Here is a 26,687-nt window from a genome sequence, read left to right as displayed (position 1 = left end):
ACGTTCTCAACCTGAGCACAACCTGCATGACCAGGCATTTAAGTGCAAAGCACGAGCTGCAGTGGAGTAGACACCTCAAAAACCAAGAAAGGTCTCTGACTCCTCCTGCTTCCTCTTCTGCTGCAGTCTCATCCTCTTCATCCACCTCTGGAGTGACAGTGCCACCTGCCACCCCGCAAACAGAGGATCTGCTAGCAACACCAACACCTGGGTAAACAAAGCATCTCCATAATGTCCCACGGAAGCATTCAGCTCTCCATCTCTTAAACGCTGGAAAGGAAGAGGAAGTACCCCCCAACCCACCCGCGATCCCTAGCCCTGAATGTCAGCATTTCGAAATTACTGGCCTTTTGATATGCTGTCATTCCGTCTGGTGGAGACAGATAGTTTTAAAGGCCATATGGCGGTGGCTGTCCCACAGTACGTCGTGCCCAGCCGCCACTACTTTTCCAGGCGAGCCATTCCTTCCCTTTACAACCAAGTAGGGGACAAAATCAGGTGTGCACTGCGCAACGCCATCTGTGGCAAGGTGCACCTCACTACGGATACGTGGACCAGTAAGCACGGTCAGGTCCATTATATATCTATACCAGCACACTGGGTAAATGCAGTGGCGGCTGGGCCTGAGGCGGATAGCAGTTTGGCGCATGTCCTTCCACCACCGAGGATTGCAGGGCGCTTCAGTTTGCCATCTGTTGCTTCCTCCTACTCTGCTTCCTCATCCTCTACCAGCTCCTCATCCGGTCAGTGTAATACCTTTACCACCAACTTTAGCACAGCCAGGGGTAAACGACAGCAGGCAGTTTTAAAACTTATCTGTTTGGGGGACAAACCCCACACCGCGCAGGAGCTGTGGACGGGCCTTGAACAACAGACCGATGAGTGGTTTGTGCCAGTCAGCCTCAAGCCCGCCATAGTGGTGTGCGATAATGGGCGAAATCTGGTAGCAGCTCTGGGACTAGCCGGTTTGACACACATCCCTTGCCTTGCACATGTGCTGAATTTGGTGGTGCAGAGATTCCCTAAAAATTACCCCGATATGTCAGAGCTGCTGCATAAAGTGCGTGCCGTCTGTGCGCGCTTTTGGCGTTCTCACCCTGCTGCTGCTCGCCTGTCATCGCTGCAGCGTAACTTCGGCCTTCCCGCTCACCGCCTCATATGTGACGTGCCCACAAGGTGGAACTCCACCTTGCACATGCTGGCCAGACTGTGCGAGCAGCAGCAGGCGATAGTGGAGTTTCATATACAAACGTTATCTGGTATGAAAAAAATTGGACTGCAGCAGCTGTACCCTTAAGGGAGTAGGTTCAGTCTCCTAAATAGCAAAATAACACAGAGGATGCGGGAACCGCGCTATAAATCAACAGTTTATATCAGTTATTTGAGTTAGATCCTATAAAGACGGGAAACTGAAATGTTATCCAGCTGTCAGAGGCAATAATCGCAGATGCGTATTGTTCATACGAAAAAGCTGTAATCCATCTCCTGCTGGTCCACAGATCTCGTCATGAGTCACCAACCACTGATTCCAAACACCGAATCCGAATACCATCCAATTAAGGAGAACGTAGCTGTGATCCTCTTCACTGTTGTAATGGTCACCATACAGCTATGTGCAGCACAGACAATGTGACAGGACGCAGATTCTGAAGGCCGCGATCCCACAAGAATCCCTTCTTGTGAGATCGCGGCCTTCAGAATCTGCGTCCTGTCACATTGTCTGTGCTGCACATAGCTGTATGGTGACCATTACAACAGTGAAGAGGTTCACAGCTACGTTCTCCTTAATTGGATGGTATTTGGATCTTGTGAGATCGCGGCCTGTCACATTGTCTGTGCTGCGTCCTGTCACATTGTCTGTGCTGCACATAGCTGTATGGTGACCATTACAACAGTGAAGAGGATCACAGCTACGTTCTCCTTAATTGGATGGTATTTGGATTCGGTGTTTGGAATAATAATTGTCAGTTACATTTTCTGGTGAAATTCACCAATTTTTGGGTGTGATGTACCACTGCTATACCTAGTAGACAGGTTTAAAAAATATATATTTGTCAGTTACATTTTTTGGTGAAATTCACCAATTTTTGGGTGTAATATACCCCTCCTCTACCTAGTTGACAGCTTAATAAATTTCAATAATTTTTCTGTGACATTCTTGGGTTGACTTTATACAATTTTAGACGTGAATAAACACCTGCTATGCATAGGTGACAGGGAATAAAATTTTATATATTATTCAGTAATTAATGCGCGCCACATCCTTTCATTCAATGCTTAAACTTTAAAAAGTTGTCACACTTTTACGCTTTAATAATTTCTCCCATATTTCAACTCTATAATTTTAAATTTGAAAAAATGAATCCCCCCTTGTATGTGGTCTCTCTTTCTTTCTCACGCTCCCTCTCTGGCCTGGAACCCTGATTCCCTGCCACCCGTGATCACCATGGTAGGCGCATAAAAGAACATCAAAAGTTGATAGAGCAGATATCAAATTGGATCGAGAACATCATGGGGACGTGCGACATGGTGGGGCAGTAAGTGTGTACACGCCTACACAAACTGACTGACAGGGGTCAGCCCCTGCATCTTCTGGGTCTCCAAATTGGGCACATGGCCTGAGCTTGCCCTTTACCCCTTGGAGGTGCTGGCCTGCCCTGCAGCCAGTGTATTGTCTGAATGTGTGTTTAGCATGACTAAATTTATATTTCCCAATGTTTTGGGGTGTACCCTAATTTTAAAACTAAAATTTAAAACCAAAAAGCAGTGTAGGCTACCTCCTCCTCCACCGCCGCTTCCACCTACACCGCCACATCCAACACCTCCTCAACCTCCTACTCCATATGGACCTCGTCCTCCTAGATCAAGATTATTATTTAAATTTTTTACCTATTTTATGTTGTTTAAAGTAATTTCCCTATCCACATTTGTTTGCAGAGCACTTGCCATGCTCTCAACCACATTTTGATGCCATTTGCAGCCCTCTAGCCCTTTACATGACATTTTTACAGCCATTTTAGTGCTCAAAAGTTCGGGTCCCCATTGACTTCAATGGCGTTCGGGTTCGGGGTCAAGTTCGGGTCAAGTTCGGGTCCTGAACTCAAACTTTTTTCTGAAGTTTGGCCGAACCCGTCAAACCGGAACATCCAGGTGTCCACTCAACTCTAATAGCTACCTTACATCTGGTATCACTAGAGGCAGGGCTTGGTAAGAACTCTTTTGCATACCCTCTTCAATGGTGTAGTAAGTATGGTAGCAAATATTCCCAAGCCAGCAAAAAAATATTTTCCCCTTACTTTGTCTACAACTTGGTAGCATAGAGGAAGGAGACAGTCACCTACAAGGCTGCTCATCCTTCGTTTGGAGTAATTCAACATGGCAGTTTTAAAGACTGTAAAGGTCAATATGAACTAAAATGTGTATGACTGTGTCTGTGCAATAATCATTCATGATTGTTTGTTCAACAGTTGTTCAATCATCAACCTACTGGTATCTAATGTGTATAATCAACTTAAAGGGTTGTCAGGTCTAGGAGTCGACAATCCCAGTGGTGGCAAACAATTAACCTGTCTCATCAATCCCATGCCACTGCTCCATTCCCATTTGGGGATCCGAAGTAAGTGGCCAGAAATGGGGCAGCGGCACTGGAATGGTGGTATTGCAGTCAGTTGAGTTTATTTATTTTTTTGGGCACAGGTCACCAGCACTAGGGTTGTCGATCTCAAGCCAGACAACTCTTTATACACCACCATTGCTGAAAGTCATAAAATGGTTATCTCTACGTTCAGAAAAGCATTCACCAACTATGGAACCCTTTGCTACTGTTTATAGCAAAAGCATCTAGTATTCTTCTCTGAAAACATACAATATTATTGTGATAATTTCCATTGCAATTCTTAATAAATATGACAGACATACTTGGTTTATGTTCACAGGAGCAATTGACTAGCTATTGCCTTCTGCTGTTCCAATTTTATGAGGGACTGCAGGGCTTTTATTAAGCATGTGATTCTTTGCAATATCTTCATGGATCTGTGCTCCTTTACACTCTGTTACACATCAGTACACAGTAATCAGGAACAGCGTGTGCCAAGCATATTCAAGTGAATCTTTCAGCATTCACTTAGCATTTCCAATAGTGTGGTAGTTGGAGAGCTGATGGTGGTAGTTTTTGCCATTCTGCACAGTGAAAATGCATGTGAACTGTACTTACATACTGTTTTCATCTTATTTATTTCCAGGACACAGTCACAAACCTGGCTGGAGACTAATTTTTACAGCCTTTAGTTGTGTCCTGAGAATTGATATCTGTTGCAAATATGCATATTGTTCTATATATTGCTCAATATTTTCTAAGGAAAAACATACTCTATTAAAGTTGTACAGCACTTCTCAACTGTAATTCATGAACCTATCCATTTGGCAAACCTATCTCAGATAACCACAGTGGGTTGCCAAAGTGGTAGTCTCACCCGAAATCTGCCAAAAACACAAACTATTGCTTTCATTATTCATTAGAGTTGTGTTTTTCCCTCATTAAATTGTAAGTCCATCATGTTTAAACTTAGCCTAAACTGGTTTCACACAACTTTAATATAGTCACATTTTAGCAGCTTAATTATAGCCTCAGGCCCCTGGCAATTTGGCTGAACTGAACATAGGTCATCTTTGGCCTTAACCTGTTCTGGACACATGACGTACGGCATGTTGTCCCGATACTTAAGGACACATGACGTACCAGAACGTCATGTTTAGTTCCGATCACCGCCGCCCGGCGGGCGGTGATCGGCACCAGGTGCCTGCTCAAATCATTGAGCAGGCACCTTGGCTCAATGCGCCGGGGGGTCCTGTGACCCCCCCATGTCGGCGATCGCAGCAAACCGCAGGTCAATTCAGACCTGCGGTTTGCTGTGTTTCCGGGTTATTTGGGTCTCTGGGGACTCAATAACCCGGAACAGGATGGTGATCGGTGGTGTGAAAATACACCACCAATCACCATCCTGCGATCCTGAGAGGTGATGGTGACATCACCTCTCAGGATTGCCCTCATTGGTCGGCTGCTGTGGCGGGAGGTTCAAATTACCACAGCGCTCCTCTCCTCCTCCTTTTGTGTCCAGGGAGCTGAGGAGAGAGGAGCGCTGCACGTCGGATCGCTGCACGGATCTACAGCCAGCACCCCAGCACCCCCATCTGTGCCCCAGCACCCAGGTAATTAGGGAAAGGCTAGGGACAAGTTAGATTAGGCAGGGATATTTTAGGGAAAGTTAGTGAGAAGAAAGAAAAAAACTATTTTTGATTGTATCACCATAAATCGGGTGTCTGGGGTCCACAGCACAGCTGTGTGACCATAGATCCCCAAGGGGTGCTGCAGCTTGCCCCACTGTTCCCCCCACAACTTTATTTTTTGGGTGCAAGCTGTTTTTTTTTGCGTGCGTACGCTGACTGTGGCCGGCACTCTTAGCGTCCGGCCACTGTAAGCGCATCACACACCCCACCGCTGATCAACTTCGGACGGTTGATCAGCGAATTTGAATTATTTTTATTTATTTTTCTCATTTTTAGCCCTTTTTTTAGTTAGTCTTTTTTTGTCTGTTAGGTTTATGGTGAGTTCGCGAAAACCCGTGCCCCCACGCACACAAAATAAAGTTTTCCACGCACACACACACTCCCCTATGGCCCGCCGGATGTTCTCGTCCGAGGAGGCATACGCCCAGCTTGCCTCCGAGTCCGAGAGTCCCAGTGAGGACGAGGATGACCCCACTTTTATTTTTTCATCCGCGTCCTCATCATCTACCAATGATGATGAGCCCACAAGGCGCCGGAGACGCCGCCAGGCGGAGCAAGGGGACCGCCATGCTAGAGACCCTGTGGCCCACCCTAGTACGAGCAGCTCTGGGGCTCGTACTAGTTTTTCGGCCCACCAGTTAAATCCACCGGAGCCCCCTGCTGGTGAACTTGTCTGATATACCCCAGAGCATTATGAGCCCGTGATTCCTGATTTTGTAGGCCAACCAGGAATCCAGATTTCCACAGTGGGCTTCACTAAATACGACTATTTTAGTCTTTTTTTCAGTGACCACTTTGTAAATCTGATGGTGGAGCAGACGAACCTGTACGCCCAACAGTTCGTTGCTCAACACCCGGGCTCCTTTTTGGCTAGGCCCGGTGGCTCGACTCCGGTCAGTGCAGCCGAGTTGAGGACGTTTTGGGGCCTCGTGCTGCACATTGGCCTAGTCAAGAAACCTAGTGTCAGGCATTACTGGAGTGGGGACGTCCTCTACCAGACCCCACTTTACACTACGGCCATGACACGCTCCCGGTTTGAGGCCATCCGAAAATGCCTGCATTATTCAAATAATGCAGCATGTCCCCCCAAGGTGATCCTGCCTATGACCGCCTGTACAAAATCAGGCCGGTCATCGATCACTTTGGGGCCAAATTTGTACAGGCCTATGTACGTAGAAGGGAGGTCGCGGTTGATGAGTCTCTCATTGCTTTCAAGGGGAGACTCCTTTTCTGCCAGTATGTTCCCTCTAAGCGGGCGAGGTATGGCGTGAAGCTGTACAAACTTTGTGAGAGTACCTCAGGGTACACTTACAAGTTTTGTGTGTACGAGGGGCGAGATTCCCGTATGGATAATTTTTATACTAGTATCCCCTTGTTCCAGTCCCTCGCCGCCAGATCCACGTCCGCTTGTGGGACCGTGCGGAAAAATCAACGCGGCCTCCCTACCCACCCCCTCCAGGTACCGATCCCCAGGGGTGAGACCCGTGCCCTTACCAGTGGAAACCTGTTGCTGGTCAGATATAAGGAGGATGTCAATAGGATAGAAGAGGGATGTCCTTGTACTGTCCACAATTCATGGTAACGGCATCACCTGTCCCTGTGCGAGGTACCACGGCAACGGTCCTCACGCCCAATTGTATCGTCGACTACAATCGGTATATCGGAGGAGTTGATCTATCTGATCAAGTCCTCAAGCCATATAAGGCCATGCGCACAACCCGGGCATGGTACAAAAAAGTTGCGGTCTACTTGGTGCAGGTTGCCTTGTACAACTCTTTTGTGCTGTCCTGGAGCGCTGGCAACACAGGGAAATTCCTTCAGTTCTATGAGGCAGTCCTCAAGGACCTGATCTTTTCTGACCGGGAAAGAGCAGGCCGGAGTACCTCGGGAACTGGAGGCACCCAGATCGTCCCTGGCCAAGACTTTCCAGGTGTGATCCCCCATAATGGAAAGAAGGTACGGACCCAAAAAAGGTGCAGAGTGTGTCACAGGAGGAGGATACGGAATGACACCACTACTCAGTGTGACACGTGACCCGATCATCCGGGCCTCTGCATTATTGGTTGCTACAGGGAGTACCATACTTCCATACTAAATTTATATCCCAATTGAGCTACTGACAATTGGATAAAAAACTGGTTCTCAGACTTGAGACACTGAAACAAAAAAAAATAATATTTTCAAAAATATTATTTACTAAAACTAAAATAAATAAAAAAGTAGACATATTAGCTATCACCGCGCCCGTATGAATCTGCTCTATAAAAATACCCCCCCAACCCCTCAGATGAACACGGTCAAAAAAATAAAATAAAAACAATGCAAAAAAAAGTTTTTTTTTGTCACCTTACATCACAAAAATTGTAATAGCAAGCGATCAAAAAGTTATATGCCCCCCAAAATAGTGCCAATAAAACCGTCCTCTCATCCTGCAAAAAATGAGCCCCTATCTAAGATAATCGGCTAAAAACAAAAAAAAATGACTCAGACTATGGAGATACTAAAATGATTTTTTTTATGTTTATAAAAAGATAATATTGTGTAAAACCTAAATAAATTTAAAAAAGTAGACATATTAGGTATCGCCACGTCCGTAAGAATCTTCTCTATAAAAAATACCCCCCCCAACCCCTCAGATGAACACTGTAAAAAAAAAAAAAAAAAGGTGCCAAAAAAGCAATTTTTGGGCAAATTTTCCATTTTAATCAGTTTTTTTTCCAATAACAAAGCAAGGGTTAAGAGCCAAACAAAACTTAATATTTATTACCCTCATACTGTAGTTTACAGAAACACCCCATATGTGGTTGTAAACTTCTGTATGACTAAACGGCAGGGCGCAGAAGGAAAGGAACGCCGTATGGTTTCTGGAAGGCAGATTTTGATGGCCTTTTTATTTTGGCACCATGGCCCATTTGAAGCCCCCCCTGATGCACCCCTAGAGTAAAAACTCCATAAAAGCAATCCCATCTAAGAAACTACACCCCTCAAGGTATTCAAAACTGATTTTACAAACGTGTAATGTCACAATGTAAGTCAATGGGGATGGATCTGTTTTCTTGGACACAAAAGAAAACAAATCCGTCCCCCCATTGACTTACAATGGTTTTAGAGAGAATCCGTCTTGGCTATTTTAGAGATAATACAACCGGATCTGTTCATAACGGATGCAGTTGGTTGTATTATTATGACGGAAGCGTTTTTGCTGATCCATGATGGTTCCAGCAGAAACACTGGTGTGAAATTAGCCTTACTCAGTTCTGTGTTTTTCTTTGCTCATGAAATGTATGTGTCAGATTTTTGTGTTCACACCTAGTGTTTTAATTTTAGCTGCATGGAATAGTACGGCAGAATGCACTATTCAAGGCAGATGAGTCCTGTAAAAAAAACACATGGTGCAGTAAGCATTTTTGTAAGCAAGGTTGCCTGTTGGGTATGGATGACATTCAGAGCCTTAAATGGATTTTCTCACCATTGTAAATGATATAGCTAGTTCAACGTTCATGCCATCACGCTCTCAGTGGAGATTTAACTGATGGGACCTCCCCCATGATCCTCAGAATGAAGTGACTGCAATGAGCTCAAGTGTTGTTGCTCCATCATAATATTTCCCTTAACTACAAGACTATGATACTGAGGATACTTTCTTAGGCCTCTTCCACACGACCGTATGGCTTTTTCAGTGTTTTGCGGTCCGTTTTAAACGGATCCGTTGTTCTGTTTTTTGTTTCCGTTGTGTTTCCGTTTCCGTTCCGTTTTTCCTTATGGCATATACAGTATACAGTAATTTCATAGAAAAAATTGGGCTGGGCATAACATTTTCAATAGATGGTTCCGCAAAAAACGGAACGGATACGGAAGACATACGGATGCATTTCCGTATGCATTCCGTTTTTTTTGCGGACCCATAGACTTTAATGGAGCCACGGAACGTGATTTGCGGCCAAATATAGGACATGTTCTATCTTTCAACGGAACGGAAAAACAGAAAAACGGAAATGGAATGCATACGGAGTACATTCCCTTTTTTTTGCGGAACCATTAAAAAGAATGATTCCGTATACGGACTGTATACGGAACGCAAAAAACGGCCCGCAAAACGGAAAAAAAAACCGGTCGTGTGAAAGAGGCCTTAATCTTATCTGGTTCACTTCAGACCATAAAATAGTGTTGATCGCGAATATTCTAATCACAAATTTTTCTAGCGAATATTGGCACTTCGAGAATTTGAGAATATCTAGAATATAGTGCTATATCTTCATAATTGCAAATATTCTAATTTTCTTTTCATCAGTACCCATAATCCCTCACTGTTTCTTGCTTGCGGGCCAATGAGAAGGCTGCAATATTGTGGGCCAATGAGAAGGCTGCAATATCTTTGACTTTAGGAGTAGTATTGATCGCAAATTTTCATATCGCAAATTTTTAGTGCAAATTTTCTGATTGCCGAAAACTGGAGATCACAAATTCTCGAATTTGCGAATATATGATGAATATTCGCCCAAATATTTGCAAAATATTGGGAATTCAAATATTGCCCCTGCCACTCATCTCTGAATATGAATACTCAAAATGCAGCTGTGTGACAATGTTCTTATAGGGATTGTAGAATGGAATGGCAGAACACATTTCATAAAATATGATTCATTTCCAAAGTGAAGCAATGCCTATATAAGGTCTATTAGAAAATTTGTTCATACATAAAACTAGTGGAGCCTAAAATTGGACTCCTACGGTGACCAATCAGAAGCTAGTTTTCTAATTTGTACTGCATAAATGACAGAACGAATTGGTTCCTGCTGGCAATACATCCAACGTTTTGATCAAAGACATTTCTAATGGAGGATATCTCACAGGTACCAAGCATAGAGTTGATAGAAAAGTAATATTGTCACTAAATTGATATGACCATAGAAGGTATGGTATGCATAATGACTGATATATAATGACTGATAACGAAAAAGCTAACTATGATGAAAAAGCATTAAGTTATCTGAATATATTGCTGCTACTGAACCAAAGGTGATGCAATGTTGGAATAAGTTATTCTGGAAATGGTAGGCAAGTGAGTAATAATAGCTGATCACACTGTAGAAGACCTGCATTAGATGCAGCTAAATGTTCAGTATGACATATTTTGGACACAAATATCAAAAGGTTGAAAACAGGATTACTAGCACATTACTATCGATAATAGTGATGTTAGCCTTTTAGCCTTCTTAACTCTAATTGCACACAGCTAAGTAGCCATAATATTATCCAACCGTATATACAAAGCTAATAAAACATAAAAAGAATCCTAAGTGCAGTGCAACACTACAGCACACATGCAATTACACAGTTCTTCATCCGCAATTACAAGTGATTTGTAAAGCCAGTAATAAAATGTACAGCCAAGTATGTAGCTCCTAGAAAATGGGTGAATGCTAGTCCTTTACTTTGGTCCAACCCCAAACAATACAATACACAGAATTTACGAGGACACCAAATGTAAAAAGTAAACGGACAAAAAAAATTAACTGTGGTAATGACTGGAATTTTCTCCTCTTGTTTAATCCCATTGAAATATGTTCCACATTTCATTCCAAGAATGAATGGAATAATAGTGATTTGTTTGTATATGTTTAGAAAGGCATGCTTTTTGTGACCTGGCAAGTTATGACGGCCAATTTGAGCAAAATACTGACCCCATGGTCTGCTAAACAAAAGGAAATTAGATGGGTATGAATCTTTGCTTTGTTTTCCATGTCCCACCTTTTAAGTGCACCCTAATTGACATCTAATGTGCCGTTGTAATAGCATTTTTGTAAATAGTTATGTGATTTGTGTTAGAACAAATGCATTAGTACACTCTTACAAAGGTTTAACAGAAGGGGTATACTATCCTTTAGGCCACTGGAACATTTTGCCACACATTTTGGAAGCACTCTTATCTGAGCATAGTTGAAGACATGCATTACCCATCACATTTCACTGAAAATATTAACTCAAAATCTATACACATATATTATTTTGATTAATTTTATGCGGCACTGATCCATTTTAAGACTGTCGGGCATAGTTGGAGGAATTAAAGGTTAGCTATTTTTCAGACAGCAGATGAACCTGAATATTTTCTGGTTTGTTTTGGATGAATCCACTAAAACAGTGCTTAGTGCCATTTTATTGCACATGTTGGCAGGAAAAAAACACCTAGGGAGAGAGAAGGGGGTAATACATGACCCTAAGAGGATGTGGGGAGGAGGGCTTGCCCTGATCAGCTGCCAGGCTGACAGACAGCCTGGAAGAGCCAATCAGTGCTGAAGATGCCTTAGCAGAATGAGCAGAATGCCATTCTGTGCTGAGCTGTGAATGAGGGTGGTTGGGTCTTTCAGTGTCTGCCAGAAAAATTATCTTAGGGAGTCAAGGAAAGTGAAAAAAAAAACAATCAAGCTTGTTTTCTACGGCCCGGAACAGTGAAGGGAAAGGCTAAAATTACAAAGAAGAAGAAGAATGGTGTGTGTAGAATAGGAACAAGCAGGGAAGCTATCAGCCAGGGTGGAAGGAGTGAGAAGCAGAGGTTGGCTGTGCCTACTAGCAGAACTGCAGCTGCTACAAACCTCAAAAGCAAGCTACGTGCAAGGAAATACTTTCATTTTTTCTGTTTTTACCTAAATCCTTTTTTGGGGGTGGTGGGTTGGAGTAAACTCTTCTACCATTAATCTACCATAGCATACAGTATACTAGTGAGTGCTATGTGTCAGGTCATCTCACATTTTCATTTATTTTTAATATAAAAAACCTTATACATCAATGATTGAGAACAAAATATTAGGGCTAAATCCGTTTATTATCTCCACACACACGCACAGATCAGATCAAATTTTTTTTTTTTTTTTTTTTGGGGGGGAGTTATTGAATTTAGTTAAACCAGCATATATGTGATCAATACAAAAGTACACAGGCTAGGGTAACAATTTACCTGTGAGTGTTAATGTGATTTTAAGGGTCAGGCCTCAACCATCCGTTTCCATGAATTCCATTTCCACATGGTTGGAATGTATTTTTTTTTTTTTTGGGGGGGGGAGGGGGCGGTTCAATTTCAATTTAATTAAACCAGCACACAAGTAATCAGTACAGCAATATACAGGTTAGGGAAATTACTTTCCTGTGAATGATAATGAAAAATTGCGCATCAGGGGTCAGGTCTCAAACACCCATTTCTGTGAATTCTATTTCCACACGGTTGGAATTTATTTATAATTTTTTTGTCTTGAGGGGGGGTACATTTCAATTTGATTAAACCAACAAATTGGTGATCAGTAGTCCACCAATACACAGGCTAGGGCACCTACACCTGTGAGTGATAATGAGAAATTGAGTGTCAGGCCTCAATCGTCAATTTCCATTAATTCTATTTACACATGGCAGGAATTTGAAAATTTTGGGACTTGTTCAATTTAATTAAACCAGCATATAGGTGACCAGTACAGCAATACACAGGCTGTGGGCACCTACAGTATTTTGCTGTAAGTGATAACGAGAAATTGAGCATCAGGCCTCAATCATTCTTTTCTGTAAATTCCATTTCCACACAGTTAGATTTTCATTTTTATGGGTGGGTTCAATTTCAATTTAATGAAACCAGCATATATGTAATCAGTAGTACACTAATACACAGACAAGGGCACCTACTTTTCTGTGAGTATTAACAAATTTAGTCCTTAACCGCTTTACGTCCGCCCATAGGATATAAACGTCCTATGGGTGGACCTCTATTTCTGAAAGCACGTTTTAAAACGTCCTTTCAGAAATAGCAGCTGCACGCTAATCGTGCAGCTGCTAATCGGGTTGCCCGCTGTCAGTGACAGCAGGGCAACCCTAAGACAAGGCAGGGACAGTTCCCAGGTGTCCCTGCCTTCTGGATCGCTGCAGACACAGCGCTCACCGAGCGCTGTGTCTGCAGAGAAGGTAGCGCTATGCGCTTCCTGTTCCGGCCCGGCGGTCATGTGACCGCCGGGACCGGAGAGTGCAGGTGCTGTGTGAGGTCTCTCAGAGACCTCGATCAGCCCTGCTCTGAGGCTGTACAGCGCTGGATTGCTGCTGTACAGCCTGTCTAGGGGTGTATTTGTCCTGTAACTGGGGCTACTATGTCAGCCCCAGTTACAGGAGAAATCAACAGTGAAAAAAAAAAAAGAAAAATTGAAGTAAATGTCCCCCAGAGGTCTTGTATGACCTTATGGGGGACGAAAAGTGTAAAAAAATAAAAATAAAAATAAAAGGTTGAAAAGAAAAAAAGAAAAAAAAGTTTCACATGTAAAAAAAAAAGTCCCCAAGTAAGGAATGAAAAAAAAAAGTTAAAAATAGAAAAAATAAAATAAAATAGACATATTTGGTATTGCCGCGTCCGTAAAAATCAGCTCTATAAAAATATCACATGACCTAACCCCTCGGGTGAACACCGTAAAAAAATAAAAATAAAATAAAACTGTGTCAAAACAAGCAATTTTTGTCACCTTGCATCACAAAAGGTGCAACACCAAGTGATCAAAAACGCGTATGTCCCACAATATAGTACCAATAAAACCGTCACCTCATCCCGCAAAAAATGAGCCCCTACATAAGAAAATCGCTCAAAAAATAAAAAAACTATAGCTCTTAGAACATGGAGACACTAAAACATAATTTTTTGGGTTTCAAAAATGCTATTATTGTATTAAAGTGAAACAAATAAAAAAAAGTATACATATTAGGTATTGCCGTGTCCGTAAAAACCAGCTCTATAAAAATATCACATGACCTAACCCCTCGGGTGAACACCGTAAAAAAAAAAAAAAAAAAAAACTGTGTCAAAACAAGCAATTTTTGTCACCTTGCATCACAAAAGGTGCAACACTAAGTGATCAAAAACGCATATGTCCCACAAAATAGTACCAATAAAACCGTCACCTCATCCCGCAAAAAATGAGCCCCTACATAAGAAAATCTCTCAAAAAATAAAAAAACTATAGCTCTCAGAACATGGACACATTAAAACATAATTTTTTTTTGTTTCAAAAATGCTATTATTGTGTAAAACTTTAATAAATTAGAAAAAGTATACATATTAGGTATCGCCACGTCCGTAACAATCTGCTCTATAAAAATGTCACTTGACTGAACCCCTCAGGTGAACGCTGTAAAAATAAATAAATAGAAACTGTGCTAAAACAACCAATTTTTTGGTCACCTTGCCCCATAAAGTGTTATAATAAATGATCAAAAAAATCATATGTACCCAAAAATAGTACTAATAAAACTGGCACCTTATCCCCTAGTTTCCAAAATAGGGTCACTTCTTGGGAGTTTCTACTGTAAGGGTGCATCAGGGGGCTTCAAATGGGACATGGCATCTAAAAACCATGTGGAGTTCCTTTTCTTCTGCGCCCTGCCGTGTGCCCATACAGCAGTTTATGACCACATGTGGGGTGTTTCTGTAAACCGCAGAATCTGGGTAATAAATATTGAGTTTTGTTTGGCTGTTAACCATCGATGTGTTAAAGAAAAAAATTGATTAAAATGGAAAATCTGCCAAAAAAGTGAAATTTTAAAATTTGATCTCCATTTTCCTTTAATTCTTGTGGAACGCCTAAAGGGTTAACAAAGTTTGTAAAATCGGTTTTGAATACCTTGAGGGGTGTAGTTTCTACAATGGGGTCATTTATGGGGGTATCCACTATGTAGGCCCCACAAAGTGAATTCAGACCTGAACTGGTCCTTAAAAAGTGGATTTTGGCAATTTTCTTAAAAATTTGAAGAATTGCTTCGAAACTTCTAAGCCTTCTAACGTCCTAAAAAAATAAAATGACATTTCCAAAATGATGCCAACATAAAGTAGACATATGGGGAATTTTAAATAATAAATATTTTATGAGGTATCATTTTCTGTTTTAAAAGCAGAGAAATTGAAATTTAGAAAATTGCAAATTTTTCAAATTTTTGGGTAAATTTGGGATTTTTTCATAAATAAAGGTGAAATATTTTGACTCAAATTTATGACTATCATGAAGTACAATGTGTCACGAGAAAACAATCTCTGAATGACTTGGATAAATAAAGGCGTTCCAAAGTTATTACCACATAAAGTGAGATATGTCAGTTTTGCAAAATTTGGCCTGGTCAGGAAGGGGGCAAATGGCCCAGATGGCAGGTGGTTAATTTGTTTCCTTTCTTTTATATCTCCACATGGTATCAACACTTTGGGGTGGTTGCTCAGGTGAATCGGACCCAAAACAAATGTAACAAGGCTTTCTACTGGTTACTCCATCACCCACTTTTGGCTGTGAGGTCTGATGGCTGTGATCAAAGCTAACAGCCATCAGAGGTGTTTGATTTCCAGACAAGTGAGGGATTGATAATAGTGGAAGAAGTACCACAAGAACCTACAAAAGGTAACATATATACTGTGGTATTTAATATGTCGTCTGAAGCTAGATGATTTTATATGGCTAGTATCAACGGTATTCTTAGCTAAAAGGGTTGTAATATTAAAAATGATACTTCTCAGAAAATTTCAGATAGGATCATTTAATAAATGTTTCTTTGTCTAGATATTGAATAGAAATGGGACGGCTCACTCACTAGATACATGGATTGGTGCCAATGTCCAAAATCACCCCTTCAAAACAGTAAAATTTAAATAGTATTGGACCGGCACTCAAACATATGGGTTCACGCAGAGAACCAGTATGGTATGGTAAAATAGTGCAATTTAATAAAACATAAAATACATAAAAGCATACATACACATAATAGTGGGATGGATGAGGTAATAGGTAAATTGACTCATATAAAGTCCATACAATGCAAGTTGTTGAGGGGAATTAATAATGTCCCATATTTGTGCAAATAATTTCTGGAAAATAGATTGCAAACACTATCCAAGTAATGAATTGGAAAAATCGATAGGAAAAAATCGATAGCAGTCTTCAACTGTGATGAGTATGGTACTCACTTTTGCGCAGCTCTGTGGCGTCCCACGTGTATGAGCGCTTACCTTGGTGTCGGTTTAGTCAAATGCAAACGGCAAAGTGTAATTGCTTAACTTACGTCATAAAATCGGATCTCCGTAAGATCGCTTCAATTATCGCGAGATGAGCTGTTTCTTTTTCTTTCGTATAATACAGACTCTGTCAATCGCGGCTAAAATCGTGGTGAAGCTTCGATCTTGTGATCATGGATTATTATCAGTAGCCAGACGTTAATAAAATCGACCACCAGTCGGTTTGCTTACATTCGTTTCAGATGATAATTTCCTAGGTCTCTTTCAGTATTGCATGGCCATGCTTCAAATTTCGGACTCTTTATGAATATTCCATCGATCCCAGACGCGTTTCGAAATAGATCCCTATTTCTTCCTCAGCGGGTTTGTTCATATTCAAGAGTCCAAGACCTTATATACTTGTCTGTTAATTGCTGGGGCGGATCCCAGCAAATCAAGCAAAGAACGCAACACATGGGTCAGGGGTGAGCCAGCAAGTACTCACCACCTTTTTTCTTTCAAAAAACCGCATTGCAGTAATAATGCGTCTTTGATGCGATTTATTCCGCATACATGCGTTTTTTGGGAAATAGTTGCAGAATATCATATTAATAACAACCAATGTTTCTAAATGGCAATCCCACTTTTAGATTTAAAATAACAATTAAATACAATATATTGCACATAAATTTGGACACTATAACTAAAATCAATATATGCACATATACTATGCTGGTTTGCGAATCTTCCTACATACAGTAAAATGTCTTAAAATTAAATAAAATTCTATAAAATTTTCATAATTTTTTTTCCTAAGATTTGAAGTCAGTTCCAAGATGGAGTTGTGTGGGGGTGCCCATCACCAAGGGGACATCCCAGTGCTGATATACAGCCAGACATGGGATATCCCTTCGGCAAGGGGCATCCCCACAAATCCTCTGCCACATTTTTCACAGAAAGCCAAAATTCTCCAATTCGGCATTTAATCCTGCAGGTGATACACTGCCAAACTCAAATATTCACCTAGACTCCCTCCGTGACATTTTTGCAATATAGTTGCCTCCCCTCCAGTGCTTATCCACCTTCTCCAGTGCCGCAAATGTCAAACCCCTTGGATCCTGATAATGGAACTCTTTGAAATGTTTGGATAAGGGATGAGTTAACATTCCTGTTTTTATATTGTTAATATGTTCGGCCAAGCGTACCCTCAAGAGTCGCTTTGTTCTGCCGATATATTGTTTTTGGCACGGACACTGGAAAATGTAGATAACACCGGAGGAATTGCAAGTGAGGCATTATTTGATGTCAAGGGTAAAGTCATTCTGAGTCGACGCGAATCTAGTAATATTCTTACTGGATGTAGTGCTTCTACAGCCGACACACCTACCACATCTATAAAAACGCTTCATTTGTACCCAATTTTGCAGTGAAACTGTCTTTTTATATGATTTTTTACAGTAGGTGCTAATTGAAGCCCTAAATTGGGTGCCTTTGTAAATGTTATGAGGGGAGATGTGTTTAGTAGGGGTCCTATAACCTTATCCTTTAACACAAAGTGCCAATGTCGGTTAATAATATGTCATATTTGTTTCAACTGTGCACTATATGGTAAAATCATCCTCAATTCTGCCTCTATTGGTTTCTTTTCACTCAGTGTAGATGTTGATGTAAAAAAAGATTGTCTCTCCATCTTTCTCACTTTCTCCAGTGCAATATTATAATGTAAAATATTCTCAGGGTAATTCTTACTTTTGAATTGACCAATCATCTTTATTGCTTCCTCCTCAAAGGTGGTATTGTCGGTACAGTTCCGTTTGATACGACAAAGCTGACCAACCGGAATATTTAGTAACCACCTTGGGAGGTGGCAACTTGTAAAGAGAATGAAACAGTTTTTCGCTGTTGACTTCTGATAGGTGTTAGACACAATTTTTTCTCCCTCTACTTTAATTTGTATATCTAGAAATTCGGTGTGATCTTTATTAATGTTTGATGTAAAAATCAATCCATCTGGATTGACATTGATGTTTTCCAAAAAAGTTTTCAGGTGGGACTCCCCACTGTTCCAAATGAACAGTACGTCGTCTATATAACGACGCCATAGGACCAGGTCCGTCCCCAGTTTGGGATTGATGTTAGAGTGTGCCAAATAAAGATTAGCATAACTGGTGGCGAACCTGGTCCCCATGGCGGTCCCACGCTGTTGTAAATAATGATCACCCTCAAAATAAAAATAGTTGTGATCCAAAATGTACCTGGCTCCCTCTACCAAGAAATCGATTTGTTTGTCGCATAGTTCGCCATTAGAGTTGAGCGAACACCTGGATGTTCGGGTGCGAGAAGTTCGGCCGAACTTCCCGTAAATGTTCGGGTTCGGGTTCCGAACCCGAACCGAACTTCGTCCCGAACCCGAACCCCATTGAAGTCAATGGGGACCCGAACTTTTGGGCACTAAAAAGGCTGTAAAACAGCCCAGGAAAGAGCTAGAGGGCTGCAAAAGGCAGCAACATGTAGGTAAATCCCCTGCAAACAAATGTGGATAGGGAAATGAATTAAAATTAAAAAAAAAAAAAAAAAAAAGAACAAATATCAATTGGACAGAGGTCCCATAGCAGAGAATCTGGCTTCACGTCAGCAGAGAATCAGTCTCTTCATGCCATAGCAAAGAATCTGGCTTCATGTCAGCAGAGAATCAGCCTCTTCATGCCATAGCAGAGAATCTGGCTTCATGTCAGCGCAGAATCAGTCTTCATGTCATAGCAGAGAATCAGGCTTCACGTCACCCACCACTGGAACAGGCCACTGTCACACATTTAGGCCCCGGCACCCAGACAGAGGAGAGCAGTCCCGTAACAGAGAATCTGGCCTTATGTCAGCACAGAATCTGTCTTCATGTCATAGCAGAGAATCAGGCTTCACGTCACCCACCACTGGAACAGGCCACTGTCACACATTTAGGCCCAGGCACCCAGGCAGAGGAGAGAGGTCCCGTAACAGAGAATCTGGCCTTATGTCAGCGCAGAATCTGTCTTCATGTCATAGCAGAGAATCAGGCTTCACGTCAGCCACCACTGGAACAGGCCACTGTCACACATTTAGGCCCAGGCACCCAGGCAGAGGAGAGCGGTCCCGTAACAGAGAATCTGGCCTTATGTCAGCGCAGAATCTGTCTTCATGTCATAGCAGAGAATCAGGCTTCACGTCACCCACCACTGGAACAGGCCACTGTCACACATTTAGGCCCAGGCACCCAGGCAGAGGAGAGAGGTCCCGTAACAGAGAATCTGGCCTTATGTCAGCGCAGAATCTGTCTTCATGTCATAGCAGAGAATCAGACTTCACGTCACCCACCACTGGAACAGGCCACTGTCACACATTTAGGCCCAGGCACCCAGGCAGAGGAGAGAGGTCCCGTAACAGAGAATCTGGCCTTATGTCAGCGCAGAATCTGTCTTCATGTCATAGCAGAGAATCAGGCTTCACGTCACCCACCACTGGAACAGGCCACTGTCACACATTTAGGCCCCGGCACCCAGACAGAGGAGAGCGGTCCCGTAACAGAGAATCTGGCCTTATGTCAGCGCAGAATCTGTATTCATGTCATAGCAGAGAATCAGGCTTCACGTCACCCACCACTGGAACAGGCCACTGTCACACATTTAGGCCCAGGCACCCAGGCAGAGGAGAGAGGTCCCGTAACAGAGAATCTGGCCTTATGTCAGCGCAGAATCTGTCTTCATGTCATAGCAGAGAATCAGGCTTCACGTCACCCACCACTGGAACAGGCCACTGTCACACATTTAGGCCCCGGCACCCAGACAGAGGAGAGCGGTCCCGTAACAGAGAATCTGGCCTTATGTCAGCGCAGAATCTGTATTCATGTCATAGCAGAGAATCAGGCTTCACGTCACCCACCACTGGAACAGGCCACTGTCACACATTTAGGCCCAGGCACCCAGGCAGAGGAGAGAGGTCCCGTAACAGAGAATCTGGCCTTATGTCAGCGCAGAATCTGTCTTCATGTCATAGCAGAGAATCAGGCTTCACGTCACCCACCACTGGAACAGGCCACTGTCACACATTTAGGCCCCGGCACCCAGACAGAGGAGAGCGGTCCCGTAACAGAGAATCTGGCCTTATGTCAGCGCAGAATCTGTATTCATGTCATAGCAGAGAATCAGGCTTCACGTCAGCCACCACTGGAACAGGCCACTGTCACACATTTAGGCCCAGGCACCCAGGCAGAGGAGAGAGGTCCCGTAACAGAGAATCTGGCCTTATGTCAGCGCAGAATCTGTATTCATGTCATAGCAGAGAATCAGGCTTCACGTCACCCACCACTGGAACAGGCCACTGTCACACATTTAGGCCCCGGCACCCAGACAGAGGAGAGCGGTCCAGTAACAGAGAATCTGGCCTTATGTCAGTGCAGAATCTGTCTTCATGTCATAGCAGAGAATCAGGCTTCACGTCAGCCACCACTGGAACAGGCCACTGTCACACATTTAGGCCCAGGCACCCAGGCAGAGGAGAGCGGTCCCGTAACAGAGAATCTGGCCTTATGTCAGCGCAGAATCTGTATTCATGTCATAGCAGAGAATCAGGCTTCACGTCACCCACCACTGGAACAGGCCACTGTCACACATTTAGGCCCCGGCACCCAGACAGAGGAGAGGTTCATTCAACTTTGGGTTGCCCCGCAATATAATGGTAAAATGAAATTAAAAATAGTATTGAATGAGGAAGTGCCCTGGAGTAGAATAATATATTGTTAAGGGGAGGTAGTTAATATCTAATCTGCACAATGGATGGACAGGTCCTGTGGGATCCATGCCTGGTTCATTTTTATGAACGTCAGCTTGTCCACATTGGCTGTAGACAGGCGGCTGCGTTTGTCTGTAATGACGCCCCTGCCGTGCTGAATACACGTTCAGACAAAACGCTGGCCGCCGGGCAGGCCAGCACCTCCAAGGCATAAAAGGCTAGCTCTGGCCACGTGGACAATTAGGAGACCCAGAAGTTGAATGGGGCCGAACCATCAGTCAGTACGTGGAGGGGTGTGCACAGGTACTGTTCCACCATGTTAGTGAAATGTTGCCTCCTGCTAACACGTTCCGTATCAGGTGGTGGTGCACTTAGCTGTGGCGTGTTGACAAAACTTTTCCACATCTCTGCCATGCTAACCCTGCCCTCAGAGGAGCTGGGCGTGACACAGCTGCGTTGGCGACCTCTTGCTCCTCCTCTGCCTTCGCCTTGGGCTTCCACTGGTTCCCCTGTGACATTTGGGAATGCTCTCAGTAGCGCGTCTACCAACGTGCGCTTGTATTTGCGCATCTTCCTATCACGCTCCAGTGTAGGAAGTAAGGTGGGCACATTGTCTTTGTACCGCGGATCCAGCAGGGTGGCAACCCAGTAGTCCGCACACGTTAAAATGTGGGCAACTCTGCTGTCGTTGTGCAGGCACTGCAGCATGTAGTCGCTCATGTGTGCCAGGCTGCCCAGAGGTAAGGACAAGCTGTCCTCTGTGGGAGGCGTATCGTCATCGTCCTGTGTTTCCCCCCAGCCACGCACCAGTGATGGGCCCGAGCTGCTTTGGGTGCCACCCCGCTGTGAACATGCTTCATCCTCACCCTCCTCCACCTCATCCTCATCCTCGTCCTCCTCGTCCTCCAGTAGTGGGCCCTGTCTGGCCACATTTGTACCTGGCCACTGGTGTTGCAAAAAACCTCCCTCTGAGTCACTTTGAAGAGACTGGCCTGAAAGTGCTAAAAATGACCCCTCTTCCTCCTCTTCCTCCTGGGCCACCTCCTCTTCCATCATCGCCCTAAGTGTTTTCTCAAGGAGACATAGAAGTGGTATTGTAACGCTGATAACGGCGTCATCGCCACTGGCCATGTTGGTGGAGTACTCGAAACAACGCAACAGGGCACACAGGTCTCGCATGGAGGCCCAGTCATTGGTGGTGAAGTGGGTCTGATCCGCAGTGCGACTGACCCGTGCGTGCTGCAGCTGAAACTCCACTATGGCCTGCTGCTGCTCGCACAGTCTGTCCAGCATATGCAAGGTGGAGTTCCACCTGGTGGGCACGTCGCATATGAGGCGGTGAGAGGGAAGGCCGAAGTTACGCTGTAGCGCAGACAGGCGAGCAGCGGCAGGGTGTGAACGCCGGAAGCGCGAACAGACGGCCCGCACTTTATGCAGCAGCTCTGACATGTCGGGGTAGTTGCGAATGAACTTCTGCACCACCAAATTCAGCACATGCGCCAGGCAAGGGATGTGCGTCAAACCGGCTAGTCCCAGAGCTGCAACGAGATTTCGCCCATTATCGCACACCACCAGGCCGGGCTTGAGGCTCACCGGCCGCAACCACTCGTCGGTCTGTTGTTCTATACCCCGCCACAACTCCTGTGCGGTGTGGGGCCTGTCCCCCAAACATATGAGTTTCAGAATGGCCTGCTGACGTTTACCCCGTGCTGTGCTGAAGTTGGTGGTGAAGGTGTGTGGCTGACTGGATGAGCAGGTGGAAGAAGAGGAGGAGGAAGCTGAGTAGGAGGAGGAGGAGACAGGAGGCAAAGAATGTTGCCCTGCGATCCTTTGCGGCGGAAGGACGTGCGCCAAATAGCTCTCCGCCTGGGGCCCAGCCGCCACTACATTTACCCAGTGTGCAGTTAGGGAGATATAGCGTCCCTGGCCGTGCTTACTGGTCCACGTATCTGTGGTTAGGTGGACCTTGCCACAGATGGCGTTGCGCAGTGCACACTTGATTTTATCGGACACTTGTTTGTGCAGGGAAGGCACGGCTCTCTTGGAGAAGTAGTGGCGGCTGGGAACAACATACTGTGGGACAGCAAGTGACATGAGCTGTTTGAAGCTGTGTGTGTCCACCAGCCTAAATGACAGCATTTCATAGGCCAGTAGTTTAGAAATGCTGGCATTCAGGGCCAGGGATCGAGGGTGGCTAGGTGGTAATTTACGCTTTCTCTCAAATGTTTGTGAGATGGAGAGCTGAACGCTGCCGTGTGACATGGTTGAGATGCTTGGTGACGCAGGTGGTGGTGTTGGTGGTACATCCCATGTTTGCTGGGCGGCAGGTGCCAATGTTTCTCCAGAGGCGGAGGAAGAGTCCGAGGCGGCGGCAGCAGCAGCAGAAGAGGCCGAGGCGGCAGCAGCAGAAGATGTAGCAGGGGGAGCCTGAGTGACTTCCTTGTTTTTAAGGTGTTTACTCCACTGCATTTCATGCTTTGCATGCAGGTGCCTGGTCATGCAGGTTGTGCTAAGGTTCAGAACGTTAATGCCTCGCTTCAGGCTCTGATGGCACAGCGTGCAAACCACTCGGGTCTTGTCGTCAGCACATTGTTTGAAGAAGTGCCATGCCAGGGAACTCCTTGAAGCTGCCTTTGGGGTGCTCGGTCCCAGATGGCGGCGGTCAGTAGCAGGCGGAGTCTCTTGGCGGCGGGTGTTCTGATTTTGCCCACTGCTCCCTCTTTTGCTACGCTGTTGGCTCGGTCTCACCACTGCCTCTTCCTCCGAACTGTGAAAGTCAGTGGCACGACCTTCATTCCATGTGGGGTCTAGGACCTCATCGTCCCCTGCATCGTCTTCCACCCAGTCTTGATCCCTGACCTCCTGTTCAGTCTGCACACTGCAGAAAGACGCAGCAGTTGGCACCTGTGTTTCGTCATCATCAGAGACGTGCTGAGGTGGCATTCCCATGTCCTCATCATCAGGAAAAATAAGTGGTTGTGCGTTAGTGCATTCTATCTCTTCCACCCCTGGGGAAGGGCTAGGTGGATGCCCTTGGGAAACCCTGGCATCAGAGTCTTCAAACAGCATAAGAGACTGCTGCATAACTTGAAGCTCAGACAGTTTCCCTGATATGCATGGGGGTGATGTGACAGACCGATGGGCTTGGTTTTCATGCGCCATCTGTGCGCTTTCTGCAGAAGACTGGGTGGGAGATAATGTGAACGTGCTGGATCCACTGTCGGCCACCCAATTGACTAATGCCTGTACCTGCTCAGGCCTTACCATCCTTAGAACGGGATTGGGCCCCACCAAATATCGCTGTAAATTCTGCTGGCTACTGGGACCTGAGGTAGTTGGTTCACTAGGACGTGTGGCTGTGGCAGAACGGCCACGTCCTCTCCCAGCACCAGAGGGTCCACTAACACCACCACGACCATGTCCACGTCCGCGTCCCTTATTAGATGTTTTCCTCATTGTTCCCGTTCACCACAATTTTGAGAATAGCAAATTTGGGAATGCTTTTTCAACCCAGAACAAAAAGTCTGCTTTTACGGTCACTACAAATAACTTGACCAGCTAAAACTGTGCAGATTTGGTTGAATAGAGATGTGAGACCTGTTTTTTTTTTGCGCTGTGTGACAGTTATAGGTTTAATCACAGAATGACACTTCTATCAGCACGCTAGCGTGTGTCTTAGGTTTTTCTGAATGACACTATCAATACCTTCAATGTAAGATTTTCTTTTTGGGATAGATTTCAAGTAGGCCTCAAATACCACAAACTAGTTATTTTCAGAATGGCAAATTTGGGAATGCTTTTTCAACCCAGAACAAAAAGTCTGCTTTTAGGGTCACTACAAATAACTTGACCAGCTAAAACTGTGCAGATTTGGTTGAATAGAGATGTGAGACCTGTTTTTTTTTGCGCTGTGTGACAGTTATAGGTTTAATCACAGAATGACACTTCTATCAGCACGCTAGCGTGTGTCTTAGGTTTTTCTGAATGACACTATCAATACCTTCAATGTAAGATTTTCTTTTTGGGATAGATTTCAAGTAGGCCTCAAATACCACAAACTAGTTATTTTCAGAATGGCAAATTTGGGAATGCTTTTTCAACCCAGAACAAAAAGTCTGCTTTTACGGTCACTACAAATAACTTGACCAGCTAAAACTGTGCAGATTTGGTTGAATAGAGATGTGAGACCTGTTTTTTTTTGCGCTGTGTGACAGTTATAGGTTTAATCACAGAATGACACTTCTATCAGCACGCTAGCGTGTGTCTTAGGTTTTTCTGAATGACACTATCAATACCTTCAATGTAAGATTTTCTTTTTGGGATAGATTTCAAGTAGGCCTCAAATACCACAAACTAGTTATTTTGAGAATGGCAAATTTGGGAATGCTTTTTCAACCCAGAACAAAAAGTCTGCTTTTACGGTCACTACAAATAACTTGACCAGCTAAAACTGTGCATATTTGGTAGAATAGAGATGTGAGACCTGGTTTTTTTTGCGCTGTGTGACAGTTATAGGTTTAATCTCAGAATGACACTTCTATCAGCACGCTAGCGTGTGTCTTAGGTTTTTCTGAATGACACTATCAATACCTTCAATGTAAGATTTTCATTTTGGGATAGATTTCAAGTAGGCCTCAAATACCACAAACTAGTTATTTTGAGAATGGCAAATTTGGGAATGCTTTTTCAACCCAGAACAAAAAGTCTGCTTTTACGGTCACTACAAATAACTTGACCAGCTAAAACTGTGCAGATTTGGTTGAATAGAGATGTGAGACCTGTTTTTTTTTGCGTTGTGTGACAGTTATAGGTTTAATCACAGAATGACACTTCTATCAGCACGCTAGCGTGTGTCTTAGGTTTTTCTGAATGACACTATCAATACCTTCAATGTAAGATTTTCTTTTTGGGATAGATTTCAAGTAGGCCTCAAATACCACAAACTAGTTATTTTCAGAATGGCAAATTTGGGAATGCTTTTTCAACCCAGAACAAAAAGTCTGCTTTTACGGTCACTACAAATAACTTGACCAGCTAAAACTGTGCAGATTTGGTTGAATAGAGATGTGAGACCTGTTTTTTTTTGCGCTGTGTGACAGTTATAGGTTTAATCACAGAATGACACTTCTATCAGCACGCTAGCGTGTGTCTTAGGTTTTTCTGAATGACACTATCAATACCTTCAATGTAAGATTTTCTTTTTGGGATAGATTTCAAGTAGGCCTCAAATACCACAAACTAGTTATTTTCAGAATGGCAAATTTGGGAATGCTTTTTCAACCCAGAACAAAAAGTCTGCTTTTACGGTCACTACAAATAACTTGACCAGCTAAAACTGTGCAGATTTGGTTGAATAGAAATGTCAGGTCTATTTTTTAGGCGCTGGGTGACAGGCTCAACTTGCCCCTGATGTAATATATGGCCAAAAAATAACCACACTGTTGATGGTTAAATGCACTTGGGTGACACAGGCTCAGCTTGCAGCTGATGTAGTATATGGCCAAAAAATAATCAGACTGTTGATGGTTAAATGCACTTGGGTGACACAGGCTCAGCCTGCAGCTGATGTAGTATATGGCCAAAAAATAATCAGACTGTTGATGGCTAAATGCACTTGGGTGACACAGGCTCAGCCTGCAGC

This window comes from Bufo bufo, chromosome 1 (assembly GCF_905171765.1).
Source record: "Bufo bufo chromosome 1, aBufBuf1.1, whole genome shotgun sequence".
In the NCBI taxonomy this organism is placed as follows: domain Eukaryota; kingdom Metazoa; phylum Chordata; class Amphibia; order Anura; family Bufonidae; genus Bufo; species Bufo bufo.
This window is presented reverse-complemented; position numbering follows the sequence as displayed.